Here is a 16,590-nt window from a genome sequence, read left to right as displayed (position 1 = left end):
GAAGACTTAACCAAGCGCTTTTTGAGGATGTCGAAAAATGGCAGCACAATATACGAAATTGTTTAAGTTAGCCCCGCCATTATTTGAGCTCTGCCTCTTACAGAGTAAGAGAGAAAGTTGAATGGGATATCTTGAACTGCCGTTACCATAGTTACGGCTGGCTCCTTGATCAGTTTCCAACAACGGGGAGTTTTTTGAAAATATCTTGGAAATAGCTGTGCTTAGCGCCTTAAAATGTAGTTTTCGGAGGCCCTCTGGGACCAGCCGAGTATTGCTTCTCGTGGGAGGGGAGAAAAATGAGTTTCGTCCTGTATTTTTGCAACAACTTCCAATATTTTGCCTATGTTATGGACTTTTTTCTTTTGTGTCCCTTACAACATAGAGTTAAATTTGAATTTGACAATATAACTACCTCTACGACCTGTCCCAGTGCATCATGCGTCTTGGTGTAAGTTTTGGTACTGATTAGTGGAGGCGTGTAGATTTGTTTACCGAACAAACAATCTTACATTTGATTTTGTAGATAGTGCAATAATTATATGCATCAATGTTTGATCAGAGGATTGGAATATGCTAAATGATTTCTTCCCAGATGAATTTTTGTACGGAGTAGCTTAGGCGGTAGAGAACTGGTCTTCGAGAACAAGTTGGTGGGTTTGATTCCGGCTCAGTCCAGTGGCATTTGAAGTTGCTCAAATACACCAGTCTCGTGTCGGTAGGTTTATTGATACCAAAAGGAACTCCTTTGGGACAAACCTCCAACACCTTGGCGCAGTTAGTGGGACATAAAACCAGTAACATTATTATTACAGTACAAGGGAATCAAATGATGGTATGGAAGACATGCTTCAGGAAGAAAAGCAGTGGGAGATTATTAGGTATGGATTAGTGTGAGATTGAAGCACCAAATATTGATCCACTGCGCAGTGACAGAGAAACCAATTGACAAAAAAATTAATAATATAACCAAGTATCGAGCGAAGTGGCCGTGCGGTTAGGGGCGCTCAGCTGTGAGCTTCCATTCGAGAGATAGTGGGTTCGAATCCCACTGTCGGCAGTCCTGCAGATGCTTTTCCGTGGTTTCCCATTTTCACACCAGGCGAATGCTGGGGCTGTACCTTAATTAAGGCCACTGCCGCTTCTTTCCCACTCCTAGCCCTTTCCCGTCCCATCATCACCATAAGATCTATCTGTGTCGGTGCGACGTAAAGCCAATTGTAAAATATAACCAAGCATGAGGAAGCTTTTGGTACTGATTACAGAGCAGCTATGGTAAAGCTGGTAGGATTGTTCAATTATGGGAAAGAAGAGGAACGAAAATAACAGGAAGAAAATTAAAATACAAGCAGGGAGACAAATGACTTGTAAAGGAGTTAAAATCGTATTAATACAAAGGGCAGAAGTTGGGAATTTTTAAGAGCAACATAATAATATTCGGTAGTGCAGAATAGTATGCGGTAGAACCTTAGGAGCAATAAGACAGAAGGTGACATATTAGTGAAATGACAGGAGTGAAAGGAAAAAAAAGTCGAAAGGAAGAAATTATGAGAGGAAAGCAGTATGATAAAAATGTTGATTCCCATACGAAACCTGAAATATTTGTTCCGAATGTGTAAATTTATAATACCAATATTGTTGGTATTAGGAAAGTAGAGGACACTGAAATCTGATTTCTTATCTCTACAAGTTTATATTTTCTATAACTGTTCATATCCTAACATTGCAGTTAGTATATGAACTATTACCACAGTACAACGAAACCGAGAGCCTGTGGAAATCGAGATCAACTAATTATATAATTTCTCTTTCCAGTTTCACATTAATATAATAAAAATCTCTCCCGTAGAGGTTCATCTCTGTACATGTACGTTATATAGTTGGCGAAATATTTTTCACCGTGTGTGTAAATGAATATAATGTAACATGGAGCTTCGATACTCTTCACGACTTTGTCATTTGTTTCTTTGTTTCATAGAGGGGAGAAGGGAGGGTGAGAGCATGTGTAATAATAAAAAGTGATTCTACCAGGCTAGCTGTGTCTATTCGACAGCGAGGTTTAAAAGCGTTTCTCTATAATGATATCGCACAGAAGAAGGATCTCAAAGCATGCGTTATAGTCAATAAATGAAGCAATTAACCCTCTTGATCATCAAGGATTTTTAACGCTCTAAAGCAGCGCGTTTCATTAGGGGGACTCAGCAATGCGGAAGTACTTTCATCATATTGTAACCCTTCCGGATCGACATACCATGTACTGTACTCAAAGCATTCTTTGATTCGTGAATCTAATCAGGTAGCCAGAGAACTGACGATTAGTTCTGATATGTAAAATATGATTCATATATCTATATACGAGGGCCCTTTTATGAGTCATGGGAATTGTGCTATATCTTCTAATAAAACGGCAACAGTGTAAATTCACTATACAGGGTGAAGCGAAATTCGCGCACTCGGGCGTCGCAGTGCGACTCCTCACATGCCAGCAATCAAAAAATGTCTCTCACAAAAGTTCGTCCTGCAAGTGTATCCGGCAGAAAAAGGACGTTGAAGAGTGGCAATCTGGCAACAGTGTAACCACATGTAGAGTAACTACCTCTGCCAGCATGTGGCAGTCGTTCTGTACAGGTGGTGCAGTGGATGGAGTTTTGGGTTAGCAAGCAGGAGGTCGAGGGGCCGATCCTGGGTTGAGGCGTATGTTTTTATTTCGTAAATGTAGTCCAGGTGGTATGGTATCTGGCATTTTAATCGTCAACAGCGAATTAATTCACGCCCACGACGTGGAAAGCTGACCAATGAAGACGATTGTTCGTCCATTTCTAGGATCGTAGTATCTAAGTGCAAATGGGTTCTCTGCAATCGCTCTTGACGATTAAGATGTCATATACCATACCACCTGGACTACATTTCATCATCATCTGTTTACCCTCCAGGTTCGGTTTTTCCCTCGGACTTAGCGAGGGATCCCACCTCTACCGCCTCAAGGGCAGTGTCCTGGAGCTTCAGACTCTTGGTCGGGGATACAACTGGGGAGTATGACCAGTACCTCGCCCAGGCGGCCTCACCTGCTATGCTGAACAGGGGCCTGGTGGAGGGATGGGAAGATTGGAAGGGATAGACAAGGAAGAGGGAAGGAAGCGGCCGTGGCCTTAAGTTAGGTACCATCCCGGCATTCGCCTGGAGGAGAAGTGGGAAACCACGGAAAACCACTTCGAGGATGGCTGAGGTGGGAATCGAACCCACCTCTACTCAGTTGACCTCCCGAGGCTGAGTGGACCCCGTTCCAGCCCTCGTACCACTTTTCAAATTTCGTGGCAGAGCCGGGAATCCAACCCGGGCCTCCGGGGGTGGCAGCTAATCACGCTAACCACTACACCACAGAGGCGGACTGGACTACATTTACGAAATAAAAAACATACGCCTCAACGCAGGATCGACCCCTCGACCTCCTGCTTGCTAACCCAAAACTCTATCCACTGCACGACCTGTACAGAACGTCTGACACATGCTGGCAGAGGTATAGTCCTCTCCGTGTAAGGACGTACCCTAAGGGTGCAACCTTACCCTTTCTCCCCTGTAATATTAAGGTATCGATTTATAGTTACTTTTCTTGCTGTTGGGTCTTTTTCAGTGTCGGTAACCATACAGTTTAGGGACCCTACTTGCCGATACGACGTCTTACATTTACCGTTAATCTGGCACGTTGGCAACGTTCAATCACTGTTCTAGCGTGAATTGCGTGTTGCCACCGCATTGCCGTTAAAGTCACTAGTGATATATTTGCGAGAATATTTAAAGCATATTTTCTTTTTCTGTGTGATTGTAAATCTATTTATCTAATACCAGGTAAGTAAAATTGTGGCATGTTCGGATAATGCATTTAATAACATAGTTTGTGTGAAATGATGAAAGTGTTCAAATACGCCAGTCTCATGTTTAGATCTACCGGTACATAAAATACGAGTAACTCTTGCGGGACGAAATTTTGGCAGTAGAACTTATAACATTATTATTTTCAAATCCGCAGTGAACTTGAAAGCTGACCTAATTTCCGTTTACGGAGCTTGGCACGTTAGGATTCCTATATGTTTCCTGATAAGCTTGAAGATATAACCAGCCTGCAGGCTGAAAATATGCTCAATAATCTCTCTCTCCTTACTGGTTACCGGTACCGTATTGAAGAGAGAAGGAAATGTTCGCGCAAAAGAAAGGTAAGTTATTGGATGTCTGGAACTTTCGAAAATCACACTGCAAAGACTTATTAAATAAATTACATCGTTTAACACGCCCCTCTTTTCAAGAATATGGTTAAAGTTCGCCTAATGTATATCAAAATAAAGACAGATATATGTAACATTTATTTGAGTGAGAAAGTGTGTTTATTTCCTTAATTCCTCATTGAGCGTGGAAATCGACTTAATTATGAATATCTTGATTTATTTTATCTTAACTTTTATCATTTCCTAGGGTAGGGAAACATTCATAATCGGTGTTTACATTGAGGTTAGTTTGTTATGGTTATGTCTGGTGATTTTAATATGTAACCAGGCAGGTTGGCAGCAGTGATCAGCCATTACAAAAAAGAGAAAAGAAGAGCATCGGGCGGCGATATTTACTTTCTGGGGTATTGCCTTACGTGGCGATTACTATAGTTACTCTACATGTGGTTACACTGTTGCCAGATTGCCACTCTTCAACGTCCTTTTTCTGCCGGATATACTCGCAGGACGAACTTTTGTGAGAGACATTTTTTTATTGCTGGTATGTGAGGAGTCGCGCTGCGACACCCGAGTGCGCGAATTTCGCTTAACCCTGTATATACTAGTGTCCAAAAATAAAAACTGATTTTCACTCCCCTGTGTCCATTTGAGCACGCAGTACGATCAGGCGATAGTGACGTGTAAACAAATAATGATACCATATCCGTGTTCTGCCCGACGGATGACATGCCTATTCTCGCACAACTATGAAAGCGATTACGTTAGTGCCCCTCAGTCGATGTACGTAGTGTGTACTGCCGTATTCGCTCCATTTTCACGTTCACTGTGTAAACATTGTTATGGCACAGACAAGAGGCCTGGACAGCACCTTGTGATCGAGGGCGTTGGGAGTTGGACAGTCACAATTTAAAGTAGCCACATGCTTTAATGTGCGTCATTGTTTTGTTTCTCGGATGTGACGCTGTGTTTAGAGTCCGAAATTGTATCTCGAAGACCTTTACAAGGACGACCGGGAGTGACATTGGAAAGAGAGGACAGTTATTTGTCCACAAGGGCGAGCCGGTTCAAGCGTAGGACTGTACGTCAGCAGGCATCTGACCTCATAGCAGCCGCTTCAACAGTTGTATCGAGGCAAACGGTGTACAGAGTAAATAGAGAGGCTTTCGCTGTTGGCGACTGGTTGCATGTGTACCCCTGACGCGTGCGCACAGAAGACTACTTTTAGCGTGGCGTCAACATGTCACATTAAAAGCCGAACTTTTGGCAAATATTCTGTTTACGGTTGAGTCCTGATTCGGTCTTCAAAATGATTCACGATGGATTCGCATCTGGCGAGAACCTGGAACATTGTAGCCATCCTCAAACATTGTGCAAAGGGACCAGTATGGGGCTGGATCAATATTGGTGTGGGGAGGCATTATGATAATCACTCGAACACTTCTCCATGAAGTTGCACTGGTAAACTGGCAAGCTTTGACGGCCGGTGGCAAGATTTTGGCACTTCATGTTCGTTGGTTTCGAGGTGCTGTGGACCCAGATTTCGTACTGATGGACGCAGCCTGTTGATGTTTTCATGCAAACTGAAGATATTACTCGAATGGATTGCTTGCTCTTCCGACGTATACCCGATAAAGATCGTGCGGGATGCTCTCTGAATACGAATTGCTTGACGTCCGATTTCACCAAGCGCTTTCCAGGAGTTATGCTGTACAGAAAGAATGGGCTTAACACCGCAAAATGAGATCGATGGCATTTTTCACAGCACGCCACATAGCCGTCGGGTCTATATTACTGCCAAAGTTGTTCACACGCCTTATTAAGAAGTAACCTCCGTTCTAGCTTTTGTGACAGCGCGTGCATTTTGCAGCAAAGCAGACAATTGTTGGTTTGTGATTTTTTGGTTTGTGGTTTGTGGTTTTTTCATCAACAATTAATCAACAGACAATGTTGCGTTGCTTACTTTGTTTATATTTGACTAGACCTGATACTACAGAGAATTTCTCTCATCGATCTGTCGGCGGGCGCGCGGTGCCAACCTACCTGCCGCGAACTCATCACTTTCTGCTCCGCGGTATAGCAACAAGCATCCTTGTTCATCTCTTAATTTGCTGGGAACAACACAGGGAGCTTCTAAATAGTTCGGCGAATGACACCGTAACACACAGAAAACATAAGTTACACACAAAATACCTCTATTCACCTTCAATGTACTCCCCGTTGGCCAGAATACTCTTACGGAAACGTGTATACAGCTGCTGGAAACTTGCACCGCAGGCGTCTTTCGGAATCGATCGGAGCGCTGATGTGTTTGGATGTCCGGTAATTCAGCACAATATGTGACTTTCAGGATTCCGTTGAGGATGCAAAAACAGAAAGAAGCCTGCTGGCGCCAGATCCGGAGAGTACGATGGATGTTCAACACGTGGTGCGTCATTAAGTTTCCTATCGATCCCGAAAGCGTTCGGACCAGTCATAAACAATGTTCTGCTTACGGCTTCTGTTTTGTGCACTTGCACCAATATATTATGGGTCTTCGTCGTCGTTTTCCCAACTTGTAGCAAAATTTTATGTTTATGCGTTGCTCCGTTGCACTACGTTCGACTGGACGCAGCAGAATGACCTGCGTCAGTTCGGCGTGTTCCACGCTGTAACAGTGTTGAACTGTAGAAGTATTGTAAAGAAAGGAATAGAATTAAGTAATTTAATAGATATATATTTACCAGATATTGTAATAGGAGTTGAATATGGCTGCGAAATGATATAATGGATGCAGAAATTTTCTCACGGCACTGGAGTGTGTATCGTAGATATAGGATAGGAATGGTGGGAGGGGGAGTGTTCATTCTGGTGAAAGAAGAATTTGTAAGCTACGAAAAAGTTAAAGATGAGACACATGAAATTCTAGGTGTAAGGCTCATTTCTAAAGATAATAGGCAACTTGATATATTTGGAGTGTACAGATCGGGAAAGGGTAGCACTGACGCGGATTCGGAATTATTTGATAGGATAGTCAGCTATGTGGGAAACGACAAGGAAAGAAATGTGATTGTAGCGGGAGATCTGAATTTGCCAGATGTAAATTGGGAAGGAAATGCGAACGACAGGAAGCATGACCAACAAATGGCAAATAAGTTAATATGGGAAGGACAGCTGATTCAGAAAGTGATGGAACCAACCAGAGGGAAAAATATCCTGGATGTGGTGCTGATAAAACCAGATGAGCTCTATAGGGAAACTGAAGTAATAAAAGGTATTAGTGATCATGAAGCTGTTTTTGTGGTAGTTAAAAATAAATGTGATAGAAAGGAAGGTCTTAAAAGTAGGACTGTTAGGCAGTACCATATGGCTGATAAAGCAGGCATGAGGCAGTTTCTAAAAAGTAACTGTGATCGGTGGAAAATGGTAAATAAAAATGTAAACAGACTCTGGGATGGGTTTAAAGAAATTGTTGAGGAATACGAAAAACAGGTTTGTACCTTTAAAGGTGGTAAGGAATGGTAAAGACCCACCTTATTATAACAGAGAAATAAAGAGACTAAGAAGGAGGTGCAGACTGGAAAGAAATAGAGTTAGAAATGGCTGTGGAAGTAAGGAGAAATTGAAGGAACTTACTAGAAAATTGAATCTAGCAAAGAAGGCAGCTAAGGATAACATGATGGCAAGCATAATTGGCAGTCATACAAATTTTAGTGAAAAATGGAAGGGTATGTATAGGTATTTTAAGGCAGAAACAGGTTCCAAGAAGGACATTCCAGGAATAATTAATGAACAAGGGGAGTGTGTTTATGAGGATCTTCAAAAGGCAGAAGTATTCAGTCAGCAGTATGTAAAGATTGTTGGTTACAAGGATAATGTCGAGATAGAGGAGGTGACTAAGGCCAAAGAAGTAATAAAATTTATATATGATAACAATGACATTTACAATAAGATACAAAAGTTGAAAACTAGAAAAGCGGCTGGAATTGATCAGATTTCTGGGGATATACTAAAGACAATGGGTTGGGATATAGTACCATATCTGAAGTACTTATTTGATTATTGTTTGGTCGGAGGAGCTATACCAGATGAATGGAGAGTTGCTATAGTAGCCCCTGTGTATAAAGGAAAGGGTGATAGACATAAAGCTGAAAATTACAGGCCAGTAAGTTTGACATGCATTGTATGTAAGCTTTGGGAAGGCATTCTTTCTGATTATATTAGACATGTTTGTAAAATTAATAACTGGTTCGATAGAAGGCAATTCGGTTTTAGGAAAGGTTATTCCACTGAAGCTCAACTTGTAGGATTCTAGCAAGATATAGCAGATATCTTGGATTCTGGAGGTCAAATGGACTGTATCGCGATTGACCTGTCTAAAGCATTTGATAGGGTGGATCATGGGAGACTACTGGAAAAAATGAGTGCAATTGGACTAGACAAAAGAGTGACTGAATGGGTTGCTATATTTCTAGAAAATAGATCTCAGAGAGTTAGAGTAGGTGAAGCTTTGTCTGACCCTGTAATAGTTGAGAGGGGAGTTCCTCAGGGCAGTGTTATCGGACCTTTACGTTTTCTTATATATATAAATGATATGAGTAAAGGAGTGGAATCGGAGGTAAGGCTTTTTGCGGATGATGTTATTCTCTATAGAGTGATAAATAAGTTACAAGATTGTGAGCAACTGCAACGTGACCTCGAAAATGTTGTGAGATGGGCATCAGGCAATGGTATGTTGATAAACGGGGTTAAAAGTCAGGTTGTGAGTTTCATAAATAGGAAAAGTCCTCTCAGTTTTAATTACTGCGTTGATGGGGTGAAAGTTCCTTTTGGGGATCATTGTAAGTATCTAGGTGTTAATATAAGGAAAGATCTTCATTGGGGTAATCACATAAATGGAATTGTAAATAAAGGGTACCGATCTCTGCACATGGTTATGAGGGTGTTTAGGGGTTGTAGTAAGGATGTAAAGGAGAGTGCATATAAGTCTGTGGTAAGACCCCAACTAGAGTATGGTTCCAGTGTATGGGACCCTCACCAGGATTACCTGATTCAAGAACTGGAAAAATTCCAAAGAAAAGCAGCTCGATTTGTTCTGGATGATTTCCGACAAAAGAGTAGCGTCACAAAAATGTTGCAATGTTTGCGTTGGGAAGAATTGAGAAAAAGAAGAAGAGCTGCTCGACTAAGTGGTATGTTCCGAGCTGTCAGCGGAGAGATGGCGTGGAATGACATTAGTACACGAATAAGTTTGAACGGTGTTTATAAAAGTAGGAAAGATCACAATATGAAGATAAAGTTGGAATTCAAGAGGACAGACTGGGGCAAATATTCATTTATAGGAAGGGGAGTTAGGGATTGGAATAACTTACCAAGGGAGATGTTCAATAAATTTCCAATTTCTTTGAAATCATTTCGGAAAAGGCTAGGAAAGCAACAGATAGGGAATCTGCCACCTGGGCGACTGCCCTAAATGCAGATCAGTATTGATTGATGTAACGTTTCTCGAGATGTCTATTCACAAGGGCATGCACACGGTGCTAGCACACGTTGTTTTCTTGGCGAATGCACAACATGAAGAACTCCAGTGAAAACACAGTATGAAATGAGCGACTGAGTGAGTTCGGGTCCCGACTGAACATCAAGAAGATTATAATATATGGAATGCGGCCTCCAAACTGAGGACACTTTTTTCTTTTTGCAAGCTGCGTTACGTCACACCGACATAGTTAGGCCTTATGACGACGATGGGATAGGAAAGGGCTAGGAGTGGGAAGGAAGCGTCCGTGGCCTTAATTAAGGTACAGCGCCACAGTGCCTGGTGTGAAAATGGGAAACCACGGAAAACCATATTCAGGGCTGCCGACAGTGGGTTTCGAACCCACTAATTCACGAATACAGGATATTGGCCACACTTAAGCGACTGCAGCCATCGAGCTCGGTATGGCGAACTTTGACTTGCACGAAATGTACTGTGTTTACCGACGTGCTTGGCAGGAGTTTTACTACTAATATTCCAGTTTTGTACGCCAGTCGGTTCAGGATACCTTAGCGCATAATAATAATAATAATAATAATAATAATAATAATAATAATAATAATAATAATAATAATAATAATAATAAAGACACTGCATTATCCGGGTAATGAAATGTCGTATGGCTTTTATTGCCGGGATATCCCAGGACATTATCTGGGTATGATGATCAGATGATGTTCAGTGATACGCCGCCAGTACTAAGAAGGTTGCATGTAAATGTATGTGAGCGAGCGATACGTCAATATACCAACGGTAGCGCACCGCCCAACGTTATCAAGCAAGACAGCTTGGTCGGCCTAAAAGTTGCTCACGGTTTAACTTACATTTCTTTGTCGATTTTCCGGTGAGCTTTCACTGGGAGGAAAAAAAACCCGCCACGGATCGATTTTTGTTTCAGAACACTGTATCCTCTTACAATTTCCGTAAACTTATTTTCAGATACTCTGTATACGGTAGGGCAGGGCCTCTCAAACACCCAAAATCTCACGCGTGCAAACTGAGGCGCAGAGTTTCTGTGCACAGTGCATGGGTCTTACTCGGCTCGGCTCGGACCAACGCTTCGTCTCTGGGCTACTCGGCTAAGCTCGGCTCAACTCGGCTCGGATTTGGAGCGCTACGGAGCAAGTGAGGAAGAGGGAGACAGGCGGAGCGCGCGAGACAGGCGTGGGGAAAGAGAGGGACAGCGCTATTGCTCCAAGTCGAGGAGTGGGGGTCTGCACTCAAGTCAACCAAGCAAAGTCGTCTTTTGCACAGGCCCTGCGGTAGAGTTTGGATGGTGATGGTCACCAACACATATGGCAGACGTACATGAGCAGTATACGTAAAACTGATCCATAAATGAGAATAGTGCAGTTCATGCGTAGAGTTGATTTCCTATTGATTACAATTTTCCCAGTCTACCGTAGGCTTCGCTGAGCTTCGTATTGATGTGTGTGTTCCACGTAAATCTGCGATTAAGGTGTAATCCTAGGTACTTCACTGCTTTGTCAAGTGGTGTCCACGTTACTGGTGTTCCGAATGGTCTTATGGACATATGTTTGGTATGTCGGAGCAGAGTAAAGCTCTTGGCATGGTTTTACTGTACACGCCATTTTGAAAGCCAGTGAGCAAGAATGGGTTTCGTAGGGAAGCAGTGTCTATACACTAGTGTGATGTATAAATAACTGTGACGTCTGCATTTAGTGCCATGTTCACTGCTGGTAGGGAGGGGATGTTAGAGGTAAAAATGTTGAAAAGAATTGGGGAGAGAAGCTAGGGCATGCTTGTCACAAGCCAAGACAAAGGCTGAGTGACAAACCTCTTAAGAGGAACCTCGGTCCAGCTTACGCGGCTCATAGCACTTTGTCATGGCCCCTATCGAGGGTTATTGGAGAAGAATGTCAACGGTTAATAAGGCGGAAGATGATCCTACAATCCCAGTGACAGATGAAGCGGAAGAAGCAGCACTCTTAATACACTCACTGCTAGTGACACAGGCGTCAGAGTATGCTGCGAGACCATGCGGCTGACGCTTTTAACAGTTCGTGGTTTAACAACCCTCTGGTGTAAAAAAAAATATCTTAAAAGTCAATATTCAGTACTTATAGAAGTCCACCTACAAGATTTTCCGTAATTATGATTGTATCTCCTTTTATGGCCTCTTTTGCTGAATGGTCACCACACAGGCTTTTTATTCGGAGTGCCCCAGGTTCGATTTCCGGCCACGCTATGGATTTTAACAACTTACGGTTAATTCCTGTGGTTTCGGGACTAAGTATTTGTGTTCGCCCTCATACACTTAACTTTAGTGCATACAACACAACACACCACACCACGCAAACCACCACAGAACACGTAATAGTGACTACAGTCCTCCACACAGTGTTGACGTCAGGAAGGGCATCCGGCCGTAAAACTGGACCAAGTCCACATTCATTACCTGCCCCAAAATTCAGTCAGCAATTCATTTGTGTCATTATCTTCCCTGCTACTTTGTTTGTAGTTATTAGCCTTCTAATTCGAGAGTTACAGCATGCCACCTTTTAATATACTTTTGTGTCTGAAAACTTTAACCATCACTTCCTCTATTTCACATTTTAGTTGTTACGTTTTATTGCAGAGAACTGCTCAGTTAGGTTTCATTGCACTTTGCAACTTGTTCCGATTTGCCAGTATCAGTTTTACTTTCGTAAATATTACCGTCAAATGGAGAACCGTTACTGTAACACGAGACTTTTCTATTAAATGTTATTTCCTTACATAAAATTGGTTTGAAATATATATACCGCAACAAAAGTTTGGAATATCAAGATTGCAATGCAATACTATAGTTACAGGATGTTGCTTGTTCTATCGCAGAGACGCACAACCAGAAAATGTCAACTTTTCCAAACTCAAATATTTTTCTTTCAATATCTAACTCCAATAAAGAGTAACAATGAAAAAAAATCCCATTTGTGTGTTGTTTTAGTGAAGATCGTACCTTATTCACTCTGCTTTAGTATCACGCAATGCCTCTTCTGGCACGATCAATAACAGTAGTTTTCAACCTGTTCCATGCATGCCTAATGCAGTTCATATCCGGTGAGTTAACTGGCCAATTCATGTGATTGATAACCGCCTCTCCCATGAAGTTCCTCATCAATGAGTGTGAGCATTGTCGTTGACGAAAAAGAATTCACCACTATACTCACACATAAAGTTGTACAAATAATGGAAGTATTTCATCGCTATACTGCTGGGCAGTTAATGCCCTCGAATTTGTATCAGAGGTGTACGACGGCCAAGCATAATATCAACCCAAAAATTTACAGACATCTCCAAAAATGCGCATCTCTTAAACATACTGGTACTTTCTATCATGCCCCTTACGTCTCCATACCCTTTGTCGTCGTGTATCTGGCGTAAGTGATATTCGAGTTTCATCTGCAAAGATGACATTACACCACTCATCCGACCCCCAGTTAAGACGATGGATAGCCCCTCTTCTCCTCTTAGTACTATGTCGATTCCCCAATGGAACACGAATCGGTCGAGATGATCTTAACAGGGCATTATGGAGCAGATTATAAACTGTTTGTGCAGATACACGGACCCCGGTTGTCCTCTAGATATCATCTCATAATTGATGACGCTGCATTTTCGGTAACTCCTACGAGGCGTGATACAGCAGCTTGTGTATGTCCACCCTGAATTAATGCCACAGTTCTGGCTCGGTCAAACTGGGAGATGCGCATTGCACATGAACTGTGAACACTGCACTGTCTTCACATGTAATGTGATACTTCACTCCAGACTCAACACAGACCGTAGGCAGCGACATCTGCTGTATTGCAAACGAACAATGGGATTACTTGCATGCATACAGTAGAGACCTACGCCCCACCATATAATGTGTCTGATCCCACAATATTCCATACGATTTTTAGGTGTATTTAATTTCAAACGATATATATATCTTATGAAGGTCGCCTGAAAACATTTTGCTTAATTCATACCATTAAATACCTGGTATATTAAAATATATACAATCAAATATGCTGAATAGTAGCACTAGCTTCATCGAAATATTTAGGGTATAAAGTGAGAAACTTCTAGCGAATTTTCTATAAATATACCAGGTATAACCTAGTCAAAATAGTAACACATGTATTCACATTACCACGCGCATAAACATCCTATTGTACGAGGGGATTCCAAAAAGTAATATATACTGAACATCATAGAGGAATCACATTTTTCATTTTAGAATTAACAATGACCAAGGTTTAGTTCCAAGGTTTGAATACTGCTCGAGATATAAAAATAAAACTGCTGTATTAGAGGTTTGAAATCCAGTGTTATGTGACAATTAACTATATATTTAAATCAGCCTAAATGGGTCGGTTCATTGACTTGTACATTACTGAGTTCGTTCCCAGCTTAGAATGCTGAGATTTAAAGGATATATTTGTGGGAATATTTATAAAATACCTCCTGAGGGTCTTTTTTCAGAATTGTTGAAATCTCGTAAATCTTAAGGATAACTGAAATTTACGAAAAATAAAAGAAGCAGCTGTTAGTCGTATAAGAGCAAGTTTTGCGGTTAGAATTTATCCGAAGTTATATTGAAACTTTTCTCCTTAGACGAATATCAAGGTCGTTTCTTTCAAGCAGTCATTGCATCATTTTGTGCCAAAATGGCATGGCTGTAAATACAGCGCCCCTGAATCCAATACTGGAAATCGTGCCATCATTGACTACCTTACAACTCTTCGTCAGTCTGTGGCCACAAGTTTGATAATGTTAGGAATGGGCTTGGGGGACAAGCACTTTTAATACAGCTGGTTCTGTTTACAGCTAAGGTCGAAGTACCGTTTCAGTTTGAGATGTGGAGCTTTTATTTGATGGCATTGTAGAAATCACTGCCGCATCCAGGGATCCAGAGGATTCAGCTTACAGGTTTGAGCTTTTTCTATAAATCTGATAAATATGGAGAGGTTTCTGTTATCAAAAGACACAGAGTGCCTTTTTTTTTGCCAGTGATATTACGGCTAATCGTACTAACAAACTAGCCTCTCATACATAATATATGTATATGTTTTGAGTGAAAGATGTAACACACAGGAGTAGTAATCAGTGGCCATTGTTCCTTCTAAAACTGAAAATTTTGGGTTCCTCTTTTCTAAAATATCACATAATTTTACTCTTTTAGGGTATTTAATCCGTATGTTTTAGTGTGGTGAAAATGGCCCTCCGTAATTTTATGGTTAGGAAATTACTCCCAAAATCCCCAAATTCTGGTTGCTTCAGAAGGTGGTTCAATATATCTGACAGGCAATACAAAATAAAAAGGACTCGCATATACGTTCATTGTGGCGCAGTTTAAGAGGACATTTTCCATGATGAACTACTGGAGAGTTATGGCACTTTTCATTTACTGAGTCGTGAGAAAGTGGCTCGAGATTTCCGAACATGGAAAACTCAAATGATTTCTGCTGATGAATATCATTTAAGAAGCGAACTATCAGAGGTAGACAGTGATGTGATCGTAGTTTCTAACATCAACGCAAAACCAATCCTAAATTTTATGATAATTTATAGTTTTAAAAAGTACAAATCTTTGGTAAGTATATGTACCATATCTTGTATGAGGTAAAATTGAAATATTATAACACATTCGATTATATGACTATTGTTCATCTCCTTTTAAATTATTATCACACACCAAAATGTGCTGCTCTTCCCGAACTGGAAATGAGGTAGGGACAGCACCAAGGAGGTACAGTTGGTCAAACAAAACTACTGTCAGTGGAATAAGGGACAATCAGTCCTAAACTGGACGACGAGAGTTCTGTCGGGCACTCATTTACCTCAAAGAGCACTTATCAAGTTAATGTGTGCTCCGTAATGATAAGACTGTCCGCCTCTCTGGTGTAGTGGTTAGTGTGATTAGCTGCCACCCCCGGAGGCCCGGGTTCGATTCCCGGCTATGCAACGAAATTTGAAAAGTGGTACGAGGGCTGGAACGGGCTCCACTCAGCCTCGGGAGGTCACCTGAGTAAAAGGGTTCGATTCCCTCCTCAGCCATCCTCGAAGTGGTTTTCCGTGTTTTCCCACTTCTCCTCCAGGCAAATGCCGGGATGGTACCTAACTTAAGGCCACGGCCGCCTCCGTCCTTCTTCCTTGTCTATCCCTTCCCATTATCCCATCCCCCGACAAGGCCCCTGTTCAGCATTGCAGGTGAAACCGCCTGGGCGAGGTACCGGTCATTCTCCAAAGTTGTATCCCCCGGCCCAAAGTCTCACGCTCCAGGACACTCGCCCTTGAGGGGTAGAGGCGGGATCCCACGCTGAGTCCGAGGGAAAAGCCAAACCTGGAGGGTAAACCGATTAAGTAATTAATGATAAGACTAATGTAATTTTTAACTAAAATGTTTGACTACGGTAGCCATCATTTTATTTTTATATTTATCAGGATTGTATTGCGGCATTTAATTTGCTTCTATTTATTTTGTTTAAGACTCAAATTTACCTGAAACGTTCCTATAGGATGAACAACACGCATTTTTCCTTTACACAATAAATATCAGCTTATCGTGAGTCCCAGGCGTAAGAGAATTCTCAGTATTGATAGATGGATAATAAGGGCAGTAAATTTATCGCCCATTCTTAACAGACGGGAGATTTGATACAAATTAAAATGCATCTTTACTTTTTGTAAACCCCTCGCAGAACACAGCTAATACATTCAACTCAAAAGAACCATTTCTCTATAGAATTTGGCTACTACTTGGCAGGTACAATAAGTGGCTCTGCTTGCTGTTGACCACTGTTAGGTGCCATGAGGGCCCTACGCTGTATTCGGAGCTGTTCCTCCTGGAATATCTCAATGTCAGCT

Source organism: Anabrus simplex, chromosome 1 (genome assembly GCF_040414725.1).
Source record: "Anabrus simplex isolate iqAnaSimp1 chromosome 1, ASM4041472v1, whole genome shotgun sequence".
NCBI classification, from domain to species: Eukaryota; Metazoa; Arthropoda; class Insecta; order Orthoptera; family Tettigoniidae; genus Anabrus; species Anabrus simplex.
Note: the sequence above shows the minus strand (reverse complement) of the source record.